We start from the raw sequence: 26,165 nt of genomic DNA, 5'->3' as shown, positions 1-26,165 counted from the left end.
GCAGTCCATGGGGTTGCAAAGATTTGGACACGACTGAGGGACTGAACTGAACTGACCCATCCCCCTGGCTCCTGGTAGCCATCACTCTATCTTCTGTCTCTATGAATATGACTACTCTAGGTACTTCATACAGTATTTGTCCTTTCATGGACAGAGGAGCCTGGCAACTGAGCACACAGCACAGCTATTTCACTTAACACAGTGAGGTTCAAGGTTCATCCATAATGTAACATGTACCAGGATTTTTTTCCTTTTTAATGATGAATAATGGTCTCTTGTACATATGTATACCACATTTTATTTATTCACTCATCACTTGGGTTGCTATTCAGTTCAGTTCAGTTCAGTCACTCAGTTGTGTCCGACTCTGTGATCCTGTGGACTGCAGCATGCCAGGCCTCCCTGTCCATCACCAATTCCCGGAGCTTACTCAAACTCATGTCCATTGAGTAAGTGATGTCATCCAACCATCTCATCCTCTGTCATTCCCTTCTCCTCCCGCCTTCAATCTTTCCCAGCATCAGGGTCCTTTCTAATGAGTCAGTTCTTTGCATCAGGTAGCCAAAGTATTGGAGCTTCAGCTTCAGTATCAGTCCTTCCAATGAATATTCAGGACTGATTTCCTTTAGGATGGACTGGCTGGATCTCCTTGCTGTCCAAGGGACTCTGAAGAGTCTTCTCCAACACCACAGTTCAAAAGCATCAGTTCTTCGGCGCTTGGCTTCCTTTATAGTCCAACTCTCACATCCATACATATCCACTGGAAAAACCATAGCTTTGACTAGATGGACCTTGGGTTGCTTTTACCTTTCAGCTATTATGAGTAATGTTGCTATGAACATGAGTGGACAGATAGCTCTTGAGATCCTGCTTTCAATTCTTTTGGGTACATACCCAGAAGTGGAATTGCTGGACCATATGGTAATTCTATTTTTAATTTTTTGAGGAACCACCCTACTGTTTTCCACAGCAGCTGCACCATTTTACACTCCCACCAGAAATATAGAAGTGTTCCAATTTTTCCACTTTCTCACCAACACTTGTCATTTTCTTTTTTTTTTTTTTAATTATAGCCATCCTACTGACTGTGAGGTGATATCTCATTTTGGTTTTGGTTTGAATTACCCTAATGATTAGCGTTATTGAACATCTTTTCATATGCTTATTAGGCATTTATGTATCTTTTTTGAAGAAAAATCAGTTCAACTCCTTTGCCTATTTTTGAATTGGATTTTGTTGTTGTTGTTGTCTCATTGCATGAGTTGTCCTTTTTCTCTGTTAAGAGTATACTTTGATGCACAAAAGTTTTTAATTTTGATATAATCTACTTTATCTGTTTTTTCTTTTGTTGCCTGTGCTCTTGATATCATATCCTGCAATAACCTTTTACACACATGCATTTATATCCTTCCACTATCTGTTTATAATCCTGCTAGGGTTCCCTTTTTCAGACTCCTTAATGATCTAGTCTCTGTACTTCCTCAGTCTCACCTCTTGGTGATAGCTCCACCCAAATGTACTTATCAAGTCATTATGAATTACTGCATAGCTCTGAGCATTCACCATTCTTTACACTGGCCAGTCCCACTTTCTGTCCCTCTTTGCTTTTCACTAAACTTTTATTCACCTTTAAGACTTCTTCAATACTTCCTCCTCTAAGAAGACTTCTTTGACCTTTCCCAGAGTTAGGTGATTTCCTTGTGCTTCATTATTGACTTTTTCTAGAACAGTTAACAAAGCGTGTTGTAAGTGTTGCCTCGCCTGTGTCCTGTCCCTCCAGGTAGATGGTAAATTTCCTAAGGGCAGGACCCTATCCCTGTCTTGTCATCTGTACACAGCTCAAACTTAGTTGAACTATTGAACTGGAATCTCTGCCACTGTTCAGTTGTTTTAACCTTAGGAGAACTAGTTAAAACTCCCTAGGCCTCAACTTTCTCATGAAATTATTATGGTTTATTGAGATTATGTTTGTAAAGTGATTGGTGCTTACTTTGGCTCTGAATAAATGCTCAATAATGAGTGTAATTATCATCAACTTGTTGGATTGATATCACAAACTCTAATCAGTTGTGCTGAAACTGTGTACCTCAGATTGGGACTTGAACCCACAGTCTTTTAATTAGAATCACTCGTCTGATGTCTGGATTTACTGAGGCTGATGCTCTTTGTGTCTCAGTGCAGAAGGAATTCAGCAAGAGGCAGAGTGATAGGCAAGAAGTAGATTTGTTAATACAAGACGCTTGTGAGAGAGAGACAAGTGGGCAGGCGACGGGGCTCTGCCCCGAGGATTAAGTGCGCTACAGTTTTATAATCAAAGGAAAGTGGGGGAGGGGTAAAAGACCGCCTTCTTCAAGTAGATGTCAAACTTACTTCACTAGCTCCTCCTTTATATTGGTCAGGAGGTTGTCTGACCCGATGAGATCAAACTAGGACTGTCATAGTCCTTTTTAAATCAGTAGAAGGGTGGTGATATTTTTCTTTCACCTAATAACCTGGGGCATATCTCGTGGTTTTCTTTATGGCTTTATGGGTGAGCCTGCTTCATTCTACCATGTGCCAATAGCATTCTTGAGCGATCATGAACCTACAGTCGTCTCCCGTCGTTTCCTAGGTTTCCCTCTCTATAGTCCCTTACTGGGACTTCTGCAACTACCTGTATAATGACCCTTTTCTATCCCTATCTTAAATAGGGACAAAAATCTTAAACTCCCACACCGGCAGTTTTTCCTTCTGTAAAGTGAGGTGTTTGACCTGGAACCTCTATAGTAGTAGTTCTCAAACTAGGTTGCACCTTGCAGTCATCTGGGGAGCTTTAAAAATACGGATGTCTAGGTCCCTCTCCCAAAGATTCTGATTTCATTAGTGTGAGGAACAGCCAGACACGGGTATTTTTTTAAAGCTCCCCTGGTGATTCTAATGTTCAGCCAGAAGTAAGAACCACAGATCTAAAGTTTCTTCCAGATATAACACACGGATATAACAAGTTGAGCTGCCGGGACTGTCTGGAACCAGAGGGATGGAATGTCTCCTAGCATTCTTCTGCTATCACTGTTAGTTTAGCAGGAAGCATTATTTGAACAGGCTCACTAAGCTGGAATTCCAAGAGTGACTGTGGATTCCTGAATGTTTAATACTTGGCAGCTTCCTCTTTCCCAGGAAGGACTTGGGGGACCAGGACTCTGAGTAAGAAAAAATTGGTTTCTCCTTACCCCACTGCTCTAACCCAAGGCCTTGGAGGCAACCCTAGGGTGTTGTACTGTAGAGTCCTACTTGGTCTGGAGGAGAGGGTGGAGGGAAGGATCCTTGGTATAGACTTGGTGGGGAAGCTTGGGGCCCTGACTAGAAGGGGGTGGGGACTGAGAGCCACAAATATGCATTCCTTTCTGGTGCTTCAGCACCATATTCGCAGCCTTTACTTATATGAGTCCCAAAACAACCTTGAGAAATACAAGGCAGGCATTACAGCTCCCATTTTGTAGAAGAGAAAAACAAGCCTCTGGATGGTTGAGAACCGCACTGAAAATTACACAGTTGGGTCGGCAGCAGGGCCAGCATGACAGCCCCTGAGTCCTGACTCCCCATCCTGGTCTCTCTCACTGTGTCTGTGCATCCAGAGTGAGGTAATACAAAACATATATTGGTCTCTTTCCCTGGTTCCTGGCATGGAACTCCCCAAACTCTTGTAGTTTCCTTGGAGATGGGAGTGTTTTTTGTTCTAATGATGAGACTCTTGGTGGGGCCTGGATGGCTCCTGGATGACCTAACTGGAGAGACCAAGCCAGGATTAGAAGCTTGGAATTTTCATCCCTGCCTCCAATTTTCTTAAAGAAGGGAGAAGGGCTGGAAATGGAGTTAATGATCAATCGTGCCTACATGATGAAGCCTTCATAAAAATCTCAAAGGTTTGGAGCTGAGGGAGCGTCCAGGTTGGTGAACACATCCACGTGCTAGGCGGCTAATACACTCCAAGTTCACTGGGACAAAAACTTTTGTACTCAGACTCTCCCAGACCTCGCTTTAAGTGTCTTTTCATTTGGCTGGTCATCTGTGTCCTTTATCATTGTTGTTCAGTTGCTAAGTCCTATCCAGCTCTTTGCGATCCCATGAACTGCAGCATACCAGGCTTTTCTGTCCTTCACCGTCTCCCAGAGTTTGCTCAAACTCATGTCCATTGAGTAGTCGGTGATGCCATCCAACCATCTCGTCCTCTGTCACCCCCTTCTTCTCCTGCCCTCAATCTTTCCCAGCATCAGGGTCCTTTCCAATGAATCGGCTCTTCACATCAGGTGACAAAAATACTGGGGCTTTAGCTTCAGCATCATTCCTTCCAGTGAACACCCAGGACTTTAGGATGGACTGGTTGGATCTCCTTGCTGTCCAAGGGACTCTGAAGAGTCTTCTCCAGCACCACAGTTCAAAAGCATTAATTCTTTAGTGCTCAGCCTTGTTTTTGGTCCACCTCTCACATCCATACATGACTCCTGGAAAAACCATAGCTTTGACTATACAGACATTTGTTGGAAAAGTGATAGCTCTGCTTTTTAATATGCTGTCTAGGTTTGTCATAGCTTTTCTTCCAGGGAGCAAGCGTCTTTTAATTTTGTGGCTACAACCACTGTCCACAGTGATTTTGGAGCCCCAGAAAATTAGATCTGTCACTGTTTCTACTTTTTTCCCATCTATTTGCTATTAAGTGATGAGGCTCAACGCCACGATCTTAGTTTTTTGAATGTTGAGTTTTAAGCCAGCTTTTTCACTCTCTTCTTTCACCTTCATCACGAGGCTCTTTAGTTCATTTTTACTTTCTGCCATTAGAGTGGTATCCTTTAATAAACTGGTAAATTTAAGTAAATGTGTCTCTGAGCAAATAATCAAATCCAAGGAGGAAGAGGTCATGGGAACCTCCAGTTTGTAGTCAAGTTTGACAGATGCGATGGCGGAGGATGAAATGATTAGATAGCATCACCAACTCAATGGACATGAATTTGAGCAAACTCTGGTTTGCTCAAACCAGTGAGGACAGAGGAGCCTGGTGTGCTGCAGTCCATGGGGTTACAAAGAGTCAAACATGACTTAGCAACTGAACAGCAAATAGACAGACATTGTGGATAATCTAGGGGCCTACTACTTGTGATTGGCATCTGAAACTTGGTTTGTGGGAAGGGGAGGCAGGCTCATGGGACTGAGTCTTTAACCTGTGGGATCTGATGCAGTCTTTAGTAGATAGTGTCGAAATTGAGTTTAATTGTAGAACACCTCGCTGTGTCACAGAGAATCGCTTGGTGTGGGGGAAAACCCCACAGATCTGGTGTCAGAAGTGTTGTAAGTGTGGTGGTGGTGTGAGAGTAAAGGAAAAACACAGGTGGAAAGACTGAGGTTTTTCCTAGAACACCCAGGTAGCTCACTCTTTCTTGGCTCCTTGGAATCGAGCCATGGTTCTAAGAGGCACCTCAAATGCTATCATGAACAACTAAACTCTACCCAGTTCCCCTGTGATCTGTTGCCTCTGAGCATAGCAGTGCTACCTGGGATCATTAGCCAATGTCTTCTGGTTTTGCACAGTTTGGGGTGTTCCCTGCTAGCTTTGAGATTTGGACATTCAGGGATGTGTTTAAGTTATAATGGCCCATGTGTCCTGGGACACACAAGAGCACTGTTAGCCAGATGCTGAGTCACAGACAGGGGTTGGCCCTTGGCCACTGGGTCAAGATGAAATGGAAAAACCAGAACAGGGGTGTGATTTTTTTTTTTAACTAAGGTCAGTTTAATCTAAAGCCCTGTTTTTATTCTGAGATTATGTATTTCCTACTTTCTTTCGTGTTGAAATTGCCTTTTGTGAAATAGTAGTGATGGTAGACAGTAGTTTATTTTCATGTCCTGAATGACATAGTTAAAATGGTTACCCTGAGTGAATTCCCCAAATGGCTTTTGAAATGTTATTAATCCAAGGAATCCTGAGTCTGATAACCCTCACCATTTTGGAGGGCCATGTGATCCTAACTCATAAGGGGCATGGATGGCCATAGAGAGAGCCTCACTCAAGAGCAGTGGTAAAACAGTAAAATAATTGGACAGTAAAATAATTAAAATGCATGGAGTTAGGCTTTGCCACCCATGAGTTCATAGAACCACTTTGGTTTTATTGAACAAACCTTATATGGTGCTTTCTAGATGCCCAGCCCAGTAGCAATTGCTGTGCAAACATGATCTCATTTCATCCTCATCAAACCTATGAGGTACATGCTATTATTATCTTTGCTTCTGTGCTAAAGATGAGGAAACTAGGATGTGAGGGTATTGAAAACCTTGCCCAAGGTCACAGCTAGTTAGCGACAGAGCCAGAAGCTGAAGCCAGGGAGTCTGGCTCTGGAGTCCATGCTCTTAATCCTTAAACCATGGTGCCTGGTTGGAAGCAATTTCAGACTTTTATGGCATGTAATGATCTATTTTCAGCCTCTGACTCCATGGACAGAAGCTGCCTATGGACTAATCTGCTTGATCTTTGTTGAACAGCTGTCAATGATCTTTTTTGAGCCCTTTCCACACCACCACTAAGAGAATCAGTGGATGGCCCTTGGACAGAACCTGGCAAGTCAGTAATGGCAAAAGCAATGAACTTTGGATAAGGTCAGCAAGTCCTTGTAGCTTGGAACTGGAGTCTGTACAGAGGCCTTCTGGGAGGTCCGCCACATGAAAACATGTGGTTTTTCATACACAGGTTTTAAAGCAGCCAAACCCTTTTTTTTTCAATCATAGACACATGGGCAGTTAATACATACATACACCCCATATATGTGAAATCCCTTCTTAAAACAGATACAAGTGGAGGGTGTGTTTAAGCAGAAATGGGGATCTAATTGACCTAACTCTTATCCATTAAGCAGTATTGAGTCTGGAGAAGGCAATGGCACCCCACTCCAGTACTCTTGCCTGGAAAATCCCATGGATGGAGGAGCCTGGTGGGCTGCAGTCCATGGGGTTGCTAAGAGTTGGACACGACTGAGCGACTTCACTTTCACTTTTCACTTTCATGCATTGGAGAAGGAAATGGCAACCCACTCCAGTGTTCTTGCCTGGAAAATCCCAGGGATGGGGGAACCTGATGGGCTGCCATCTATGGAGTTGCACAGAGTCGGACACGACTGAAGCGGCTTAGCAGCAGCAGCAGCACTATTGAGTCACTATCTGGGACCCCAGAGCTTTGAAGAGCACAGTTTGAAAACCATTGCTCCAGACCAGGGTTTCCTGGAGCATGTCCTACAAAATATTAACCTTGTAAGATGCACTGTAGGAAAAAAAAGTTTCATGGTCAAATATGTTTGAGAAACTGGGTGTTTTATCCTTGCTTTGGGATTTACAGTTACTCTTGCCTGGAAAATCCCATGGATGGAGGAGCCTGGTAGGCTGTAGTCCATGGGGTCGCTAAGAGTCAGACACGACTGAGCAAATTCCCTTTCACTTTTCACTTTCATTCATTGGAGAAGGAAATGGCAACCCACTCCAGTGTTCTTGCCTGGAGAATCCCAAGGACGGGGGAGCCTGGTGGGCTTCCGTCTCTGGGGTCCCACAGAGTCGAACACGACTGAAGCGACTTAGCAGCAGCAGCATTAGCAGATAAAGAATCTGAAAAGCCCTGGAAGGGCGTGAAACCGCTTTTAATGCACAATTTTTCTTTTTAAAAAGTGAGTGAGTTACTTTATATTTACACAGTGAAATACTATAGAGCAATAAAAATGAACAGTTGCTACATACAGATGCATCTTATAACTATAATGTGAAATGGAAGTAGCTAGACACAAAGGCATGCATATGTAAGAGTCCATTTATGTAAGGTTCAAAAACAGGCAAAAATTCATCTATAGATTGAAAGTCAGGGTAGTGATTATCAGTGGGAGGTGAAGTAGTGCCTGGGAGGGGGCATGAGATGAGTTTTGAAGCTTCTGGTTATGTATCTTGATTTGGGTGGTGGTTACATAGATGTGTTTACTTTGTGGATTTTTATGCATTTCTCTGTATACATGTACATTGGTGTTATATGACAGGAAAAATAAAAAGGGAGAAGCAAACAAAATACCACTGAAGGGACCAAAAAAGAAATGTGCATGAATTTAACTCATAAAAAATATAATTGCTCTCTCTCTCTTTTTTTTAATACTGCAGAATTTTCCTCCTGGAAAACTCAGAATGAAGAGTTTCCCCTGGACCACTATTAGAGATAAGATAGTAAGCTCTGAGCAAGGAGACCCACATTTGTTTAATTCTCTAGTCTGTATCTGTTTCTGATCTCCATTCCTGCTGCTGCTAAGTCACTTCAGTCGTGTCCGACTCTGTGCGACCCCATAGACGGCAGCCCACCAGGCTCCCCCGTCCCTTTGATTGTCATGCAAGAACACTGGAGTGGGTTGCCATTTCCTTCTCCAATGCATGAAAATGAAAAGTGAAAGTGAAGCCGCTCAGTCCTGTCGGACTCTTCGAGACCCCATGGACTGCAGCCTACCAGGCTTCCCCATCCATGGGATTTTCCAGGCAAGAGTACTGGAATGGGGTGCCATTGCCTTCTCCGATCTCCATTCCTAATTCCTTGTATATTAGTTTCCCATTGCTGGTGTAACTAGTTATCACAAATTCATGGCTTAACGCAACACCAAAGCATTATCTTAGTTCTGGAGGCCAGAAGTCCGAAGTGGGTTTCAGTGGATTAAAGTCAGGGTCTTTTTTCTTTGGCTGTGCTGGGTCTGGGTTGCTGTGCCCAGGCTTTCTCTAGTTGTGGTGCATGGGCTTCTTATGAGGTGGTTTCTCTTGTTGCGGAGCACAGGCTTTAGGATGCCTGGACTTCAGTAGTTGCAGCTTGAGGGCTCCAGCGTGCAGGCTCAGTAGCTGTGGCACACAGGGCTTAGTTGCTCCATGGTTATGGAATCTTCTGGAACCAGGGATTGAACCCATATTTCTCACATTGCAAGGCAGATTCTTAACCACTGGACCACCAGGGAAGCCTAAAGTCAAAGTCTTATTTGGCCATGTTCCTATGTTCCTTCCAGAGGCTTCAGGGAACAATCAATCCCCTTGCTTTCAGCTTTTAGAAGCTGCGGTATTCCTCAGCTCATGGCCCACTTCCATCTTCATAGCCAGCAACAGCCAGCCAACTCTTTCTCACATCACATCACTGACACTGATTCTTGTCTTTCCCTCTTTTACATTGAAAGATCCTGTGATTCCATTGATTCCACCTGGAAAATTCAGACTACACTCCCTTTTTAAGGTCAGCTGATTAGCAAACTTAATTTCATCGGCTACCTTAATTCTCCTGTGCTCTGTAATTGCAACAGTGTCACAGGTTCTGGGGTTTAGGCCATTATTCTCTTCTATCTAAGGGTTTAGATACAAGCCTAGTACTTAACCTATTCTCTTTTCAATTAGCATGGATTTTCTTTCAGTTAGCATTGGACCCCAAAAATAGTTCAAAATAATTGTTTGGATGTAAGGAAGAAGCAATGAACTCAACTCTGCATTGCTCAAATGAGAGATTTATTTACTTTTAACTAATAGGACCCTCGTTACAACAGTGCTACAGATACTGAGAAGGGAGGACCCCAGCTCGTGGCAGGCTTGGAAAGCAATGTGTGTCTCAGGGACTACACCCTCTTCCAGTGAAATGCAAGCATCCAGGGATAGTATCTGACATCTGTAGAGAAGCCAAGAAAGCAGATCAAAAGACGGGTGCTCTGAAGTTGTCGGAGAAAGCAATGGCACCCCACTCCAGTACTCTTGCCTGGAAAATCCCATGGATGGAGGAGCCTGGAAGGCTGCAGTCCATGGGGTCGCTGAGGGTCAGACAGGACTGAGCGCCTTCACTTTCAGTTTTCACTTTCATGCATTGGAGAAGGAAACGGCAACCCACTCCAGAGTTCTTGCCTGGAGAATCCCAGGGACTGGGGAGCCTGGTGGGCTGCCGTCTCTGGGGTTGCACAGAGTCGGACACGACTGAAGTGACTTAGCAGCAGCAGCTCTGAAGTTGTGGTGACATAATTTATAATCCGAGATCTTACAGTTATGAGTCAGTTTCTTTTGTGTGGCTCAACTGAATAGTTTCCACAGTATTGAAAGACTGCTGTTCACAGTGGCTCCTTGGACTCGTAAAGAAGGAAGAGACCCAAAAAGTCAGTTGTTGCCCAGGCAGCAGGCAGCAGGAGGTGGCACAGATTGGCTGTTGCCATGGCAACATCGATTCCTGTCCCCCTGGGCAGGCCTGCGGTAGATAGCAATTTCAGAGAACATGTGGACCACCTGCATCAGAATTACCTGGGGAACTAGTTGAAATATTAATTCCCAGGCCACACAGCCATAGACTGGGAAGGGGTCTGGAACTGGCTTTTTTGAAAAGCAACCCTTATTCTTGGTTGTTTGAGAATCATTGACTGAAGAAAATAAAGCATCCCTGTTAAAAATCCCTGTACAAACCCTTGTTGTATATCCTTGGATGAGGCCTCACCTCTTCGCTGTGAAAACTAGAGCCATTTTCTTGCTTACGAAGGCCCAGTCTTCAAAAGACTAAGTAGATGTGCTGTCCCAGGCATTTATAAGCGCTCAAGAAAGTGCTGAGAGTTTAAATAGGCATTTCATGATTTCTGTAAGAATGGAACTTTTTTTTTTCAAGGAATATCTAATAACATCTCACAGAACTAGTCATGTCAAAATATACTTTGGAACTCCCCAAATAAATTTCCCAAATGGGGAATTTAAGGAAAAAGCAAATTAGCCAAGATGGAGGGGTCAGTCTCTCTCAGCCCACGGCCTCTTGCTCTTGCCCCACGTTTTGTAAATAATGATTATGTAGCAGCTGAGAGCACTTCCAGCACTGGGCATGCCCGTCAGGAGGTATGTATTTGGCCATAGGCTAGTTTTGTTCCGTAAGCATATATAAGCTCCACCTGGGGGGACCCTTTTTGCTGTTGCCAGGAGAGAGGTTCGGAGGAGGCGATGGCACCCCCACTCCAGTACTCTTGCCTGGAAAATCCCATGGACGGAGGAGCCCGGTGAGCTGCAGTCCATGGGGTCATGAAGAGTCGGACACAACTGAGCGACTTCCCTTTCACTTTGCACTTTCATGCATTGGAGAAGGAAATGGCAACCCCCTCCAGTGTTCTTGCCTGGAGAATCCCAGGGACGGGGGAGCCTGGTGGGCTGCCGTCTATGGGGTCGCAGAGTTGGACACGATTGAAGTGACTTAGCAGCAGTAGCAGCAGCAGCAGGAGATTGGCTGTGTGGTTATGTTATGTTACGTTGTTAAGTTATGTTAGTCTGCTGCTACGGCTGCTGGGCCAGACAGGAGAGAATAAGTAAGTCTGCGATTCTTGTGGCTTCTCACATTTTCTTCCTGTCTCTCAGCTCGTGTCTTGCCTACCATGGGTTCAGTGAACAGTGTGCACAGTGAGATACAGCAAGACAATTGGTCTCACGAACAGGATCAGCAAGACAAGGGAAATACTGTTCAATATCACTGGGAAGGAGTAGGGTGGGACTCAAGCAGGGTTCGATATGAACCCAGGACTGGAGAGAATGGCTAAGATGCAGGCCTGAGTCTCTGATGTGACCAAGAGGCACCATTCTTTCCCTAGGAAGGTGGGACTATAGCACGTACATAAAGAACACTACAAAGGCTTCCTGATTTTTCTAAGAATCATTGCTGTTAATGAGTCACTGTTGCTGATGAGAGTGTGTTCTTAATATAGATGCTGCTTAACCTGAACTTGTGAAATGCTAGGGGGCTAGCAGTTCTGGTCCCACAGTGAAGAGTGTTCCATCTTAATTAAGCCCAACAACTTGTTATTTAGGAAGCAAAATCTGAATGGTTGGTGATGGAACAGATCTACGTGGAAACAAATTGTACTAGTGTCTCATTCAGGTTCCCGCTCTAAGAGACTGCTGATGACTTCACAAGGAAGAACACGGGGATGTAAGAATGAGAGCCCTAATATGCTTTGTTTTTTAAATAATTTAATCAAACTCAACGCATTGTGAAAGACATTAAAATAAAATCCACTCACAATCCTACAACACATTTAGTTACTAATTTATTTATGTAAAAATATATATGGAATCCACAACGTACCAGACCCTGGGCTAGGTGCTGAACTCACTCTCGGGGGATGAGATAAAACACAGTGGACAAGACTGTCCTTGCATCTCTGGAGCTTACAGCCTAATGAGAAGGCAGATGTTAGAGACACAAACACACAAATATTTAACTGCCATTGTGGGAAGTGGAGGGAAAGCATGAAAGAAAATGCTGGGGTAGTGAGACTGGGAAGGCCTTTCTGAGTTACATTTAAGCTAAGGCCATGAATAGAGTTCACAACGTAAATAGTGCTTTATGAAGGGTTGTGGGGACCAGCAACTGAAAAGTGACAATTTGAAATGAGCTCAGTGAACATAGAGGAAACGGTCCTACTTATATATTTGATTTCTTCTTAAAAAATTTCTTTTCCACTTTATTTTTTAATATTTTTATCTGTGTAATAAACATGTGTTTTTTCTTTTCCATTATGGTTTATTTCAGGATATTTAATATAGCTTCCTGTGCTATACAGTAGGATCTTTTTGTTTATCTAGTCTGTGTGTAATGGTTTGCATCTGCTAATCCCAAACTCCCAATCCATCCCTCCTTTGAATACTTTTTACTATGGTAAAATATATATAACATGAAAGCTGTCATTTTAACCATATTTAAGTGTACAATTCAGTGGCATTAGTACTTTCGCAGTGTTATGCAACCATTACCACTGCCTGTTTTCAACACTTTTTCATCATCACTAACAGATGTTCCGGACCCATTAAGCAATAGCTTCCCATTCCTCCCCGCTGCCCCAGTCGCTGCTAACCTCTAATCTACTGTCTGTCTTTATGAATTTGCCTATTTTAAATATTTCACAGAAGTGGTATATAATGTTTTCCTTTTGTGCCTGGCTTATTTTACTTGGTATAATATTTTCTTGGCATAATGTTTTTAAGGTTATCTGTGATGTAGCATGTACCAGAACTTCATTTATTTGTATGGCTGGTCTGTTGTATGGATGTACCATGTTTTGTTTATCCATTCATGTGTTGATGGACATTTGGGTTCATTCCACCTTTTAGCTACTATGAACATTGGTGTGTGTATGTGTGTATCCATTAGAATCCCTGTTTTCAGTTCTTTTGGGTATATACCCAAAAGTAGAATTATGGTAATTCTAGGGGCTTCCCTGGTGGCTCAGTTGTAAAGAATAGGCCTGCAATGACAACCCACTCCAGTATTCTTGCCTAGAGAATTCCATGGACAGAGGAGCCTGGTGGCCCACAGTCCATGAGGTACAGAGTCGGACACGACTGAGCAAGTAATAATTTTCACACACTTGGTTTAGGATTATGAAAATATATTACTATTTCAAACTTGGTTCATTTAGAAAATCACCTTTTTATTTTATTTTATTTTTTTTAAATTTTATTTTATTTTTAAACTTTACAATATTGTATTGGTTTTGCCAAATATCGAAATGAATCTGCCACAGGTATACATGTGTTGCCCATCCTGAACTCTCCTCCCTCCTCCCTCCCCATACCATCCCTCTGGGTCGTCCCAGTGCACCAGCCCCAAGCATCCAGTGTCGTGCATCGAACCTGGACTGGCGACTCGTTCCATATATAATATTATATGTATTTCAATGCCATTCTCCCAAATCATCCCACCCTCTCCCTCTCCCACAGAGTCCAAAAGACTGTTCTATACATCAGTGTCTCTTTTGCTGTCTCATATACAGGGTTATTGTTACCATCTTTCTAAATTCCATATATATGCATTAGTATACTGTATTGGTGTTTTTCTTTCTGGCTTACTTCACTCTGTATAATAGGCTCCAGTTTCATCCACCTCATTAGAACTGATTCAAATGTATTCTTTTTAATGGCTGAGTAATACTCCATTGTGTATATGTACCCCAGCTTTCTTATCCATTCATCTGTTGATGGGCATCTAGGTTGCTTCCATGTCCTGGCTATTATAAACAGTGCTGCGATAAACATTGGGGTACACGTGTCTCTTTCAATTCTGGTTTCCTCAGTGTGTATGCCCAGCAGTGGGATTGCTGGATCATAAGGCAGTTCTATTTCCAGTTTTTAAAGGAATCTCCACACTGTTCTCCATAGTGGCTGTACTAGTCTGCATTCCCACCAACAGTGTAAGAGGGTTCCCTTTTCTCCACACCCTCTCCAGCATTTATTGCTTATAGACTTTTGGATCGCAGCCATTCTGACTGGCGTGAAATGGTACCTCATAGTGGTTTTGATTTGCATTTCTCTGATAATGAGTGATGTTGAGCATCTTTTCATGTGTTTGTTAGCCATCTGTATGTCTTCTTTGGAGAAATGTCTGTTTAGTTCTTTGGCCCATTTTTTGATTGGGTCATTTATTTTTCTGGAATTGAGCTGTAGAAGTTGCTTATATATTTTTGAGATTAGTTGTTTGTCAGTTTTTTCATTTGCTATTATTTTCTCCCATTCTGAAGGCTGTCTTTTCACCTTGCTTATAGTTTCCTTTGTTGTGCAGAAGCTTTTAAGGTTAATTAGGTCCCATTTGTTTATTTTTGCTTTTATTTCCAATATTCTGGGAGGTGGGTCACAGAGGATCCTGCTGTGATGTATGTCGGAGAGTGTTTTGCCTATGTTCTCCTCTAGGAGTTTTATAGTTTCTGGTCTTACATTTAGATCTTTAATCCATTTTGAGTTTATTTTTGTGTATGGTGTTAGAAAGTGCTCTAGTTTCATTCTTTTACAAGTGGTTGATCAGTTTTCCCAGCACCACTTGTTAAAGAGATTGTCTTTAATCCATTGTATATTCTTGCCTCCTTTGTCAAAGATAAGGTGTCCATATGTGCGTGGATTTATCTCTGGGCTTTCTATTTTGTTCCATTGGTCTATATTTCTGTCTTTGTGCCAGTACCATACTGTCTTGATGACTGTGGCTTTGTAGTAGAGCCTGAAGTCAGGTAGGTTGATTCCTCCAGTTCCATTCTTCTTTCTCAAGATAGCTTTGGCTATTCGAGGTTTTTTGTATTTCCATACAAATTGTGAAATTATTTGTTCTAGCTCTGTGAAGAATACTGTTGGTAGCTTGATAGGGATTGCATTGAATCTATAAATTGCTTTGGGTAGTATACTCATTTTCACTATATTGATTCTTCCAATACATGAACATGGTATATTTCTCCATCTATTAGTGTCCTCTTTGATTTCTTTCACCAGTGTTTTATGGCTTTCTATATATAGGTCTTTAGTTTGTTTAGGTAGATATATTCCTAAGTATTTTATTCTTTCCGTTGCAATGGTGAATGGAATTGTTTCCTTAATTTCTCTGTTTTCTCATTATTAGTGTATAGGAATGCAAGGGATCTCTGTGTGTTGATTTTATATCCTGCAACTTTACTATAATCATTGATTAGTTCTAGTAATTTTCTGGTGGAGTCTTTAGGGTTTTCTATGTAGAGGATCATGTCATCTGCAAACAGTGAGAGTTTTACTTCTTCTTTTCCAATTTGGATTCCTTTTATTTCTTTTTCTGCTCTGATTGCTGTGGCCAAAACTTCCAAAACTATGTTGAATAGTAATGGTGAAAGTGGGCACCCTTGTCTTGTTCCTGACTTTAGAGGATGATTTTTATTTTTTTCAAGCATCTGTTTTGTTTTTTTAAAATCCTCTTGGGCTCAAAGATCTGAAAGAAACACATTTTAATGTTTTACCAGCTTCATCAACTTTAGATTCTGAGCCATTTAATTAAGTCCAGCAATAAGTTTATTATTTCAGTTACTATTTCAGAACTAGTTGATACCATGGGCAATATCTAGTCTCCATCTTTTCTGAGAAATTGTCAGGAGGGAGAAAACAAATATTAAGCATATATTATTAGGAGCTATGAAATGTACTTTACATACAGCGTACCTTTTAATTCTCACATCAGCCCTCTGAGATAGGACTCACTAGGTAAAGAATCTGCCTGCCAGTGTAGGAGCTGCGGGTTCAGTCCCTGAGTCTGGAAGATCCCCTGGAGAAGGGCATGGCAACCCACTCCAGTATTCTTGCCTGGAGAATCCCATGGACTGAAGAGCCTGGCTGGCTACAGTCCATAGGGTCACAAAGAGCTGAACATGACTGAAGTGACTGAGCACGAAAGCATACACATGTTTAGCTTTAGGAGGAACCACCAACCAAGGCTGCACCATTTTACTTTCCTTACCAGCAATGTGGGCGGGTTCCAGTTTCTCTACATCCTTACCAACACTTACCTCCTTTTTCTTTTCTTCCTTAAAGTAGGTATGAAGTAGTATCTCTATGTATTTGGTTCTTACTCTTCTGTCTCCTCAGGAATCCATCTATCGCGAAACTTTAAAGTTCTTCGGGGCCACTGATGTAGCGTGGGTCTTCTAATGACCTGATTTCATGTTTTTCCTAAGTGTCTAATTTCTTAAATAGATGTTCAGCCACTCTGGGGTTAAGTATGGAGGATGTTCGATAAATAGGATTGTGATAAATGTTGCAGATCTTGTCTCTCTCATGTTGTATACACCCAACAGAAGTTTCCAACAGGCATCTAGGAGTTCTTTGCTCGATTCAAATGAGTTAATTTTCGTGAGTGTATGAGGCAATTGATCAGTTGGTTACATCCCATTCATTGAAACTGCAGACGTGACCTCTGTCACTCCTCTGCTTTATGCCATCAGGTACTTATGATAAGGCTGCAGATCATTTATCTGATCTACAGTGCCCTGCGAAGTCTGGTTCCACCTCCTTCTGGATCATTTTTTGGCCACTTTCTCCCTTTTTCTTAGGCTGCTGTATATTCTGCAGATATATAAGGTCTAGCCCTACTTCAGGACCTTTATGCCCACAGGTCCCTCTTTAACGATTTCTCTACTCCTCCAAGTAAGCCCCTCTCTCACTTTTTTTTACTTTAGAAAGTTCTATTCAACCCCTGGGTTGGGAAGATCCCCCGGAGAAGGGAAAGGCTACCCACTCCAGTATTCTGGTCTGGAGAATTCCATGGACTACACGCAGAGTCGGACACGACTGAGCAACTTTCACTTTGATTCATCTATTCAAGTCCCAGCTAAGATGTGATTTCCTCAGAGAAATGCTTCCTGACCCTCTCCCTGCCCCAAAGCTGACCCCCTATTTTGTTCTCCCTCAAAGCATCTTTTACTTTTCCTGCATAGCAGTTACCAGAATTGTAGTAAAATTATTTGCTTATTTAAAGTCCATCTTTCTAGGCAGTCAGAAATGTGCATGAGGGCAGCAACTCATGTCTCTATTGGTCAGTGTGAGGCACATGGTAGGAGCTCAGTGCATATTTTTGAACTCATGTAGGTGCTCCTAAGTCCTACATGGACGTCCTTCTCTCAAGTTGAACTAGATGTTTCTAGTTGGACTAAATGTTTTCTAATTAATTGTCTCCTCACATAATACCTGTACTGGCATTATTACAGTTAAGTGCTGACACTGTGCTGTTAGAGAAAGATAGATGAAAAAGAAAGGAGACTTGCAAGCTGGCTGATTGGATCTCTGACTGAACACTTCCTGGGAGAAAGCTTTGGGGGTAGACTCTTTCTAGGCCGTAGGCCAGGATGTTGGGCAATGCTTTCATTTCTCTGAGGGATTCTGCCAAGAAGCAGAAAACTGATGAATGACCTATGAATGCATCTCACATTCTGGGTGATCCAGAGTTTATGGTATTCTAGGGGAAAATTGTGTTAATCAGAAGGGTAGGGCAGCCATGTAGGTTCTTAGGCAGGAAGTTTGGTGAGAAGCCATCCAAGGCCACAGTGGGATGGTCTTTCTTGCCAAGTACTGCCTGAGCCCTTCAGCCAGTGTCAAGACAGAGACACCAAGCAAGCCACTTAAGGCTCTTCTTTGCTTCTATAGGCTCTCCAACCTTCTGTTAGAAGGTTGTTTCATAGTTGGCATGGCTTGTCTTACTCCTGAAAGTCATGAGACCAAGAATCTTGTACTTTTGCGTTTTTTTTTTTAGCTTAATATTTGATTTAAAAAGCAATGCATGAGTGCTTTTATCTTCTAAAACATTACAACTAAAGCTAATACCCCCTTTGAACATTACCCAGAATCTTTGTCTTTTACCCTTATCTTTAAAGATAACCTCTGATTAAGAGTTTGGCCTATAGCCTTACAATCTGTTTTGAAAGTCTTAGTTTGGGCTGATGTAACGGGATACCTGAGACTGGGTGGTCTCTAAATGATAGAAATTTATTTCTTATAGTTCTAGGGTCTGGGAAGCCCAAGATCAAGGTATTATTAGGTTCAGTGTTTGGTAAAGGCCCACTTCCTGGTTCAGAGACAGCAGTCTTCTCTTCTTGCTGTGTCTCACAGGGCAGAAGGGAGTAGGCAGCTCTCGGGGATCTCTTTTATAAGGGCACTAATTCTGTTTACTACCCTCACAATCTAATAACTTCCCAAAGGCCCACCTTCAAATGCCATCACATTGGGGCTGAGGTTTCAGCATATGAATTTGATGGGTACACATACATTGTCTATAGCAGGATGATAAGAAATTATGGTATGTATGTTTGTGTTTTATATTAACTTTTGACTTTGAAATAAGTTTAGATTGACAGAAGAGTTACAAAGATAGTACAGAAAGTTTCAGTGTGCCCTTCACTCAGCCTGTCCTAATGTTAATGGCTTATATAACTCTGGTTCAGTGACCAAAACTCAGAGGTTAATATTGGTACAATACTATAAACTATAGACTTTATTAGAGTTTCAACAGTTTTCCCCCTAATGTCCTTTTTCTGTTCCAGGATCCAATCTAGGATCCCAAATTGTATTTAATTGTCTTGACTCCTGAGTCTCCTTCAATCTGTGATAATTCTCAAGTCTTTGCCTGGCTTTCATAACCTTAACAATTTCAAGGAATCCAGGTCAGGTATTTTGTAGAATATCCCTCAATTTGGGTTTATTTGATGATTTTTCATGATTAGACTGAAATTATGCATTTTGAGGAGAGTGTCTATATGAAATCAATCAATCTCATGCTGCAACTTGCTGTTTTCATTCAAAACTATGATTTTGCTGCTAAGCTGCTAAGTCACTTCAGTCGTGTCCGACTCTGTGCGACCCCATAGACGGCAGCCCAGCAGGCTCCCCCGTCCCTGGGATTCTCCAGGCAAGAACACTGGAGTGGGTTGCCATTTCATGATTTTGAGATAGATCTAAATTAGCATATAGATCAAGCTCACTTATTTAAAGTTCTGTACAGAATTCTTTTACTGTAAGAATTTTCTATATTTTATTTAGCTATTGCCCGATTGGTGGGCATTGGCTGATACCAAATTTTCTTTATTTGCAGTATCATAGCAATTATCCTCATTCATATCTCCATAACATCGGATTATAGTAGATAACTAGAAGCGGCATTGCTGAGACATGGATTTAATAGATGTTGTCTGATTGCCCTCTAAAGTGGCTGTGCCAATTTACATTCTGATATTATGAAGCTTGAAAATTGTTGCCAGTTTGAGTTTTAATTCCATTTCTCTGGTTAGAGATTGGGCATCTCTTTGTATTATTACTGGCAATTTATAACTTTCTTTCTGTGAACTGCCTATTTACATTTGCCCATTTTTCTAGTGAATTTTTTTCTTTTTGATTTATTGCACCCTTTATATGTTGCAGATACACATCCTGTTTTATATATTACAAATGTTTTCTCGTAGTATGTTATCCCTTTGTTTCGCATTTTTTTTTCTTTATTTCATCTAAATTTTTTTTCTGATTTTTTTTCTTTTGGAAACAAAGTTCTTGATTACGAAAGTAATATAAACAGTGTAGAAAATCTGGGAAGTTTACAAAAAAGTATAAAGAAGAAACCACCCTAAGTCTTTTTACTGAGAGAAAACCCCTATGAAAACCATACTCAATTACATATTTCCTTCTAGTCTTCGTGTGTGTGTTTGTGTGCATGCACTTCATTTTCATCACATTGCATATATATATTTATTTGCTTAGTGTCATGATCTTTAGACACAAACTTTGGCCTTTTTCCATGTGCACTTGGTTTAAAAGTAGTGTCAGACTACCTTCAAACTCCTATTTCTTTTCCCCACACATCCTGAAAAATCCAACAGGTAAGAGGTCAGGGCCTGTCCTCAGCCGACCTGTACTGAAGTTGGCTCAAAAACACAAGAGAGGGTAGAAATATTCCAGCAGAGCACTTATTAAAAAGTCTTGGAAGTTTTAGTTGACTGCAAGCTCAATGAGTCAATAGTGCAGGTGCCAAGAATTTTATTTCTTGACTGCAAGGCAATAAGCCCTACGAGGCCTGCTTTGCTCTGATGGTATCACAAATATTTGATTCACTCTTGGGCAACATACTCTGAAGGAGCCACAGTCAAACTGACCACATGTGTGAGAAGAATGAAGACAGAGACCCTCAAAATCAGGACAAAGGAAGAAACAATGGAAGCAATGGGAGATACTAGTTCGGAAAAGACAAGATCTTGGGCAGAAGTCTTCAAGTATCTGAAAAGTAGAAGGTGGGAGAGAGATTAGGCCTGTTTGTTCTCTGAGGCTCCAAAGGACAGGACTTGGGCCAGAGAGTGGACGCTGAAGAAACACCTTCTGGCTGGTCAGAGCTGCTGAGGCGAAGGCTTTCTGTCATTGAGCAGCTTTTTTCAGACACGAGTTGGTTGGGGTAGGAGTTGATATAATTCACCTTTTTTTGAGGATTATGTGCTAGGCCTGTGCCGAGAACATTTCCTCTATTATTTCATTCTGTCGTCATCCTAAGAGGTAGGCACTGTTGTTAAGGATGTATTAACACCCGTATTAAGAATGAGGGAGGTGGTATGATGAACTCAGGTATATCGCACAAGGTCACACAGTTGGCGAGCTGTGGAACCGAGACTCCAATCCTTTCTGACAAACCTCAAAGTCGTACTTTTATTATTTTATTTTATTTATTACTTTTATTTTATCGTATTTTATTATTGGGACTCAGGCGTAGTTTGGGCCAGAGGACTTTTTGAGGTCCTTTCGTCTGGAAGATTCTGTGACTGGGAAAAACGGATGCCTCCACCCCGCTAAGGGTAAGCGTCGGAGTGTCAGTGAAGTAGTCCAGGGCCCTGCAGAAGGCCCAGGGATGGAGACCTAAGGGACATGGAAGGGTTGTCAACGTGCGTCACCCGACAGCTCAGCAACAGGCGATGTTCTGTTATTTGACGATCCCCAGACCCGCGCCAGGGACCCGGACGCTGGCGCGCCTTGCGCCCGCACTCCCGCAGCGTGGCCAGGGAGCGTCGCGGCGGCCGGGTTCTGCGGCGGAGCTGGGGGACGGAACAGCGCGCCGGTCCCTGGCAGGGCGCTAGCCGGGGGGGGGGGGGGGGGGCGGTGCCGGGGCGGCGGGGGCGGGGCGGGCCGGGGCGGCGGGGCGGGAGAGCGCGCGCCCAGGAGGCTGCGGCAGTTGCGCGCTGGGATTGCTGCCGTGCGGCGGGGCCGGTGAGTGCGGCGGTACCCGCGGGCGGGCGGGGAAGGAGCGGGCGGGCGAGGGAGCGAGGTAGGATGCGCGGCAGAGCGCGCGACCTGGGCCACCCCGCACCAGTCCTACTCGGCTGCTGCGCCCCTCAGGCCCCTCTGGTCTGAGTGCGCGCCCGCGGACCCCGCACCCCAGATTCCGCACGCCCCCAACCCCAGGTCGCCCCCTGCCTCAGAGCAGCCCCTTCCTCCGCGCCGCGGCGACGCCCCCGGCCCCACGTCACGCTCGCGCCATTGTTTCCCGGCCTTGGGCTCTCCGGGACCCGCCTTACTCTCTCAGCGCGGCCCCTAGTCTCAGCAGTCAGTCTTGCCGCGTTCCGGCCCGTTACCCAGCTTTTCCCTCTCGCTGGTGGTAGCCCCTATCTCACCTCTGGCAGACATCCCTTTACTCAGTTCAGCTTATTTTTTCCTGCCGACGCCTGGCTTCCTCCCGTCCGCACCCGATGCCTGCCTTTCCGCCAAGTTAATGGGCCTCCCCTCCCCGTGCGCGTTCCCGGTCGACCGCCCGAGGAAGTAGCCGGCAGCTATGTGTTAGGATGCAAGGTTGACTGCGATGTAGCAAGAACCACCAGAAATTGCCAACTGAAACCCCACAGAACACTGTGGTCGTTTGCAGCACTTCCTTGGAAAGCTCACTTCGAATTGCAAGCCACCACGAGAAAAACGTGCTAGTTCTTTCCCAATGGCTCTCGAGTCCGGGGCCAACTGTCTAGTGGCAGAGCATTTTTTTCCTGGGGACCCCTGAAGCCCTTGAGAGCAGAGAGTGAGATGCGAATCTGAGGCCTGAAGCTGTAGTTATAAGCATGACGTTTGGGGGGCTTTGACTCTGGTAGGCCTTAGCTTTTAAAGGCAAGTAGGTAGAGTTGGGTGTTAGATGTAGCGTTTTCCCTTGACTTCGGGCCCTTGTTTTGAGGATGCATTGTAAGTGCAGTGCTCTGCAGTGACTAGTCACCATTATAGGGTTGTTTTTGTGCGTGCGTGTGCGTGTCCAGATTCTTCATGATTGAACTTGTTTCGTATTGTTTATATACTGTTCATTTTGCTTCTTAAAGCAGTAGATGCAAACTCTGGTAACTGTAATGTGAAAGAGTGCCATTTATCAGTGCAGTTCAGTTGCTCAGTCGTGTCCGACTCTTTGCGACCCCATGAACCGCAGCACGCCAGGCCTCCCTGTTCATCACCAACTCCCGGAGTTCACCCAAACCCACGCCATTTATCGTGGAACCGTAATGTTACTGAGGTCCTTTCAGATATTTACCTCGACACTTTTCAACATGATTAGAATTTTTCCAGATGAAGGCATCCAAGCCTGAAGAGGTTAAGTTCAAGAAGACACAGCTTGTAATTAAAAGCAGAACTCCACATGCTGGGCTGATGCTAGTGCGCATAAACTTTATTTTGGAAATGCTTTCCTATTGCAGTATAAGCCCCTACATTTCGGTATAGCTTGCTGCATTGTTCTCATCAACCCAGAATTTAGATTTTAGAATTTAATGATCAACTAATCTGTAAAGTGAGAGAGCCCAAGGAGATGCTCGGCAAGGGTTCATTCAGCTCCAAGATTTGATTCCATTGTTTGAAAATTTATAATTGGCTGCTGCTGCTGCTAAGTCGCTTCAGTCCTCTCCGACTCTGTGCCACCCCGTAGACAGCCTCCTACCAGGCTCCTCTTTATAATTGGCTACAGGTTTCCAAAAGTTTATAATTGTAGGAAGATTTATATAGATATTTACAAAGGGTATCTGCAAGCCTGATTAGTTATTTCAGGTGTAGCTTCCTAAAGAAAGCCAGAGTAAGTGGAATGTTGGCAGAACGTTCATCTTCTGCCTCTAGGCTATTTCTAATTTCTACTGCTTAATGGAGTAAAGAGAGGGCATAAAACTTGTTTTTAAAGTACATCTTTTTATTGCTTGCCTTTCTTACCCAAAAGCAAAATTTAATAGTTAAAAAAATCCCCCAACTTTATCACATTATTTGTGACAAATATCTTTTCTAGTTCTTTTATTTTTTTACAATTTATTTATTTTTTGGCTGTGGTGGGTCTTCGTTGTGTGGGCTTTTCTCTAGTTGTGGCGAACAGGGGCTGCTCTCTAGTCCTGATGAGCAGCTTCTCTTGTTGTGGAGCACAGCCACAGTGGACTTCACTAGTTGTAGAACGTGGGCTCAGTAGTTGTGGTGAACAGGGCTTAGTTACACTGAAGCATGAGGGATCTTCCCACGGGACCAGGGAGCAAACCAGTGTCCCTTGCATTGAAGGGCAGGTTCTTAACCACTGGACCACCAAGGATGCCCCTTTTCTAGTTCTTATGTAAATATAATTTTTATTTAGTTACATTATATTATATTCCTTTTTCATATTTTAAAATTTGCACTTCCCCACGTATCTGGATGTCGTCCATGTATCTAGAGAATTCATCTACTTTTCTTTTGTGGAGGTTCCATAACATGATTTTATGCCTAGTAGTCACTAGTGCCTGGCATATAGGCTCTCAGTAAATTTTTGTTGAATGAATGTAATATTTTGAACTGCTTAGGCAACATCTCGGAACACAAAATGTTAAATATCGCAGGGCATATAGTAAATGATGTGTGAGCAGTAAAGGTGATCAATACAAAGGCACTGAGCCAGGAGATGGCATCACATATGTTTAAGGGCCTGGGTTTTGGAGTCTGTGTTTGAGACCTGGCTTGCCATACCATTCATGCACCCTTGGAGAATTAACCTTAAGAGAACCTCACTCAGTTTCTCTCACCATGAAAAAGGGAAAAATAGAACACATTTCACAGAGTTGTGTGGGTTCAATGAGATAATTCTAGCACCCATTAAATTCTCTATAAATGTTAGCTATTTGTGTGTGGTGGTGGCTTTTTTTTTTGGTTCAAAATGGAGAGATTACTGTAGGTTGGTGGAATCAGGGAAAATGGAAAATGACACCTGAGAGTATGGAAAAAATTATATTGAGGGTTTGCTGAATAGATTGCTCTCACTAAAACAAAGAATTTGGTAGATCAATAGTATGAAATAAAACTGGAGTGAGAAATTCGAGTAAACTATTCACAAGATAGGCTACATGGGTTTCTTGCAGATAGAGCAGAATTAATGAAGCAAGACGGCCCTTATTTACAAGTAGCTGGTGTTTGTTTCATTTTTAAAGTTTAGCCCTGAAAAAGTTACTTGTTTTAAGGAAATTGATAGCAAATTGTTATGCAGTGTTGAGTCCTTGTCGCTTGAACAGAATAAATGTTTTAACGACTTTTTACCATTTGAAGCAATTACCTTAAAGCAAATATTATTTGAAACTTGTGTCCTATGATTGGTTACCAAAGTTTGCAGTGGCTGTTTTCCTTTTCATGAAAAACAACTTTAGCAGTACTGCTCACCCCACCGCCCCCTGCCAGCAAAATGGCAAGCAGAGCAGCAAAATGACCCCCCCCACCCATTTTGGTGAAATACAGAATCAGAATTAAATTGACTCAGTGTTGAACTATTTGTTCATGTGTTTCTTTTCGTTGGGAAGCATTATCAAAGAGTGTGAGATGAAAAAACCTGCTGTGTCAGGTCTCCTTAGAAAGAGAAGATTGAAATCTGGTGCCTGAAGTTTAATGGTTGAATATGTACTGTAGGTTCCTTGTTCCCGGACCAAGGACTGACTCCGTGCCCCCTGCAGTGGAAGTGCAAAATCCTAACCCCTGGACTGCCAGGGAATTCCCTGTATATTTTATATGTGTCTATATAAATACATATATATACATATAAAATATACATGCAGGTTCCAGAGGATAGTGGAGGACAGAGAAGCCTGGCATCCATGAGGTAGTCACAGAGAGCAACAAAAATATACATATCAGCAAATGTGTTGGATATAGTAGGGCTGTCATATCTGGCTGCAAAATGGGGAAAAATCGGAAGGACGGCTGTACTGTGCCATTTTATATAAGGAGCTTGAGCATCTGGGAATTTTGGTATCTGTGATGAGGGGGTGTGTGTCCTAGAACCAGTGCCCCCATGGATTTGGAGGGACCACTGTGTTTGTATGTTTCCCTTTCAGATGTCCATGGAGTACATGTTTTTTAATGCTTCTTGGTTCAATTTAATGTGATTTCTTTAATATTTTAAATTTATTTAAAAATATGAAATATTTTAAAAAGAATATAATGTAATCATATTAAGTACAGTTCATATTTATTTTGTGTCTTTTTTCCCCCCATATTAGTCCATGTTCTAATTGTGTAGTCTCTCTTTTCAATTTACTGTATTTTTCAAAGGGATAAAATTACCAATGCAGTTAAGGCCTGTATGCACCCTTGCTGATACTGTTCCTCTCTTTTGCCCTTTCATGAATTCAGTAATTATTCCCATTATATTTGTATACTTTTACTAATATGTGTATATCCATAAAAGGGTATACGCTCTTGTTTAATGTGTTACGCACGTGATTCTCTTGTTTAAGGTACTATGCACAATAAACAACTTGCTTTTGATTCATTTTGATTTTATATTTTTGAAGATATTTCATGATAAAGCATTGATGAAAGAAGCTCATATGAAGATTTTTAAAATTTTTTGATTGGTTTATTTGGTAGTGCTGGGTCTT

General features: G+C 42.6%; 1 protein-coding gene across 2 annotated transcripts in view; it reads left to right on the top strand.

The window, feature by feature from the left end:
- The first annotated feature begins 21,492 nt into the window (after nt 1-21,492).
- Nucleotides 21,493-26,165, top strand: part of NT5C2 (5'-nucleotidase, cytosolic II) — a 97,495-nt gene continuing 92,822 nt past the window's right edge. For both annotated transcript variants that reach the window (XM_005225434.5, XM_005225432.5), the window contains exon 1: nt 21,493-21,534. The gene's annotated coding sequence lies outside the window, so the exon portion shown is untranslated. The remainder of the gene's footprint in view (nt 21,535-26,165) is intronic.

This window comes from Bos taurus, chromosome 26, assembly GCF_002263795.3.
Source record: "Bos taurus isolate L1 Dominette 01449 registration number 42190680 breed Hereford chromosome 26, ARS-UCD2.0, whole genome shotgun sequence".
In the NCBI taxonomy this organism is placed as follows: Eukaryota; Metazoa; Chordata; class Mammalia; order Artiodactyla; family Bovidae; genus Bos; species Bos taurus.
The sequence above is the reverse complement of the archived record's forward strand: the minus strand, read 5'-3'. Positions and strand labels throughout refer to the sequence as shown.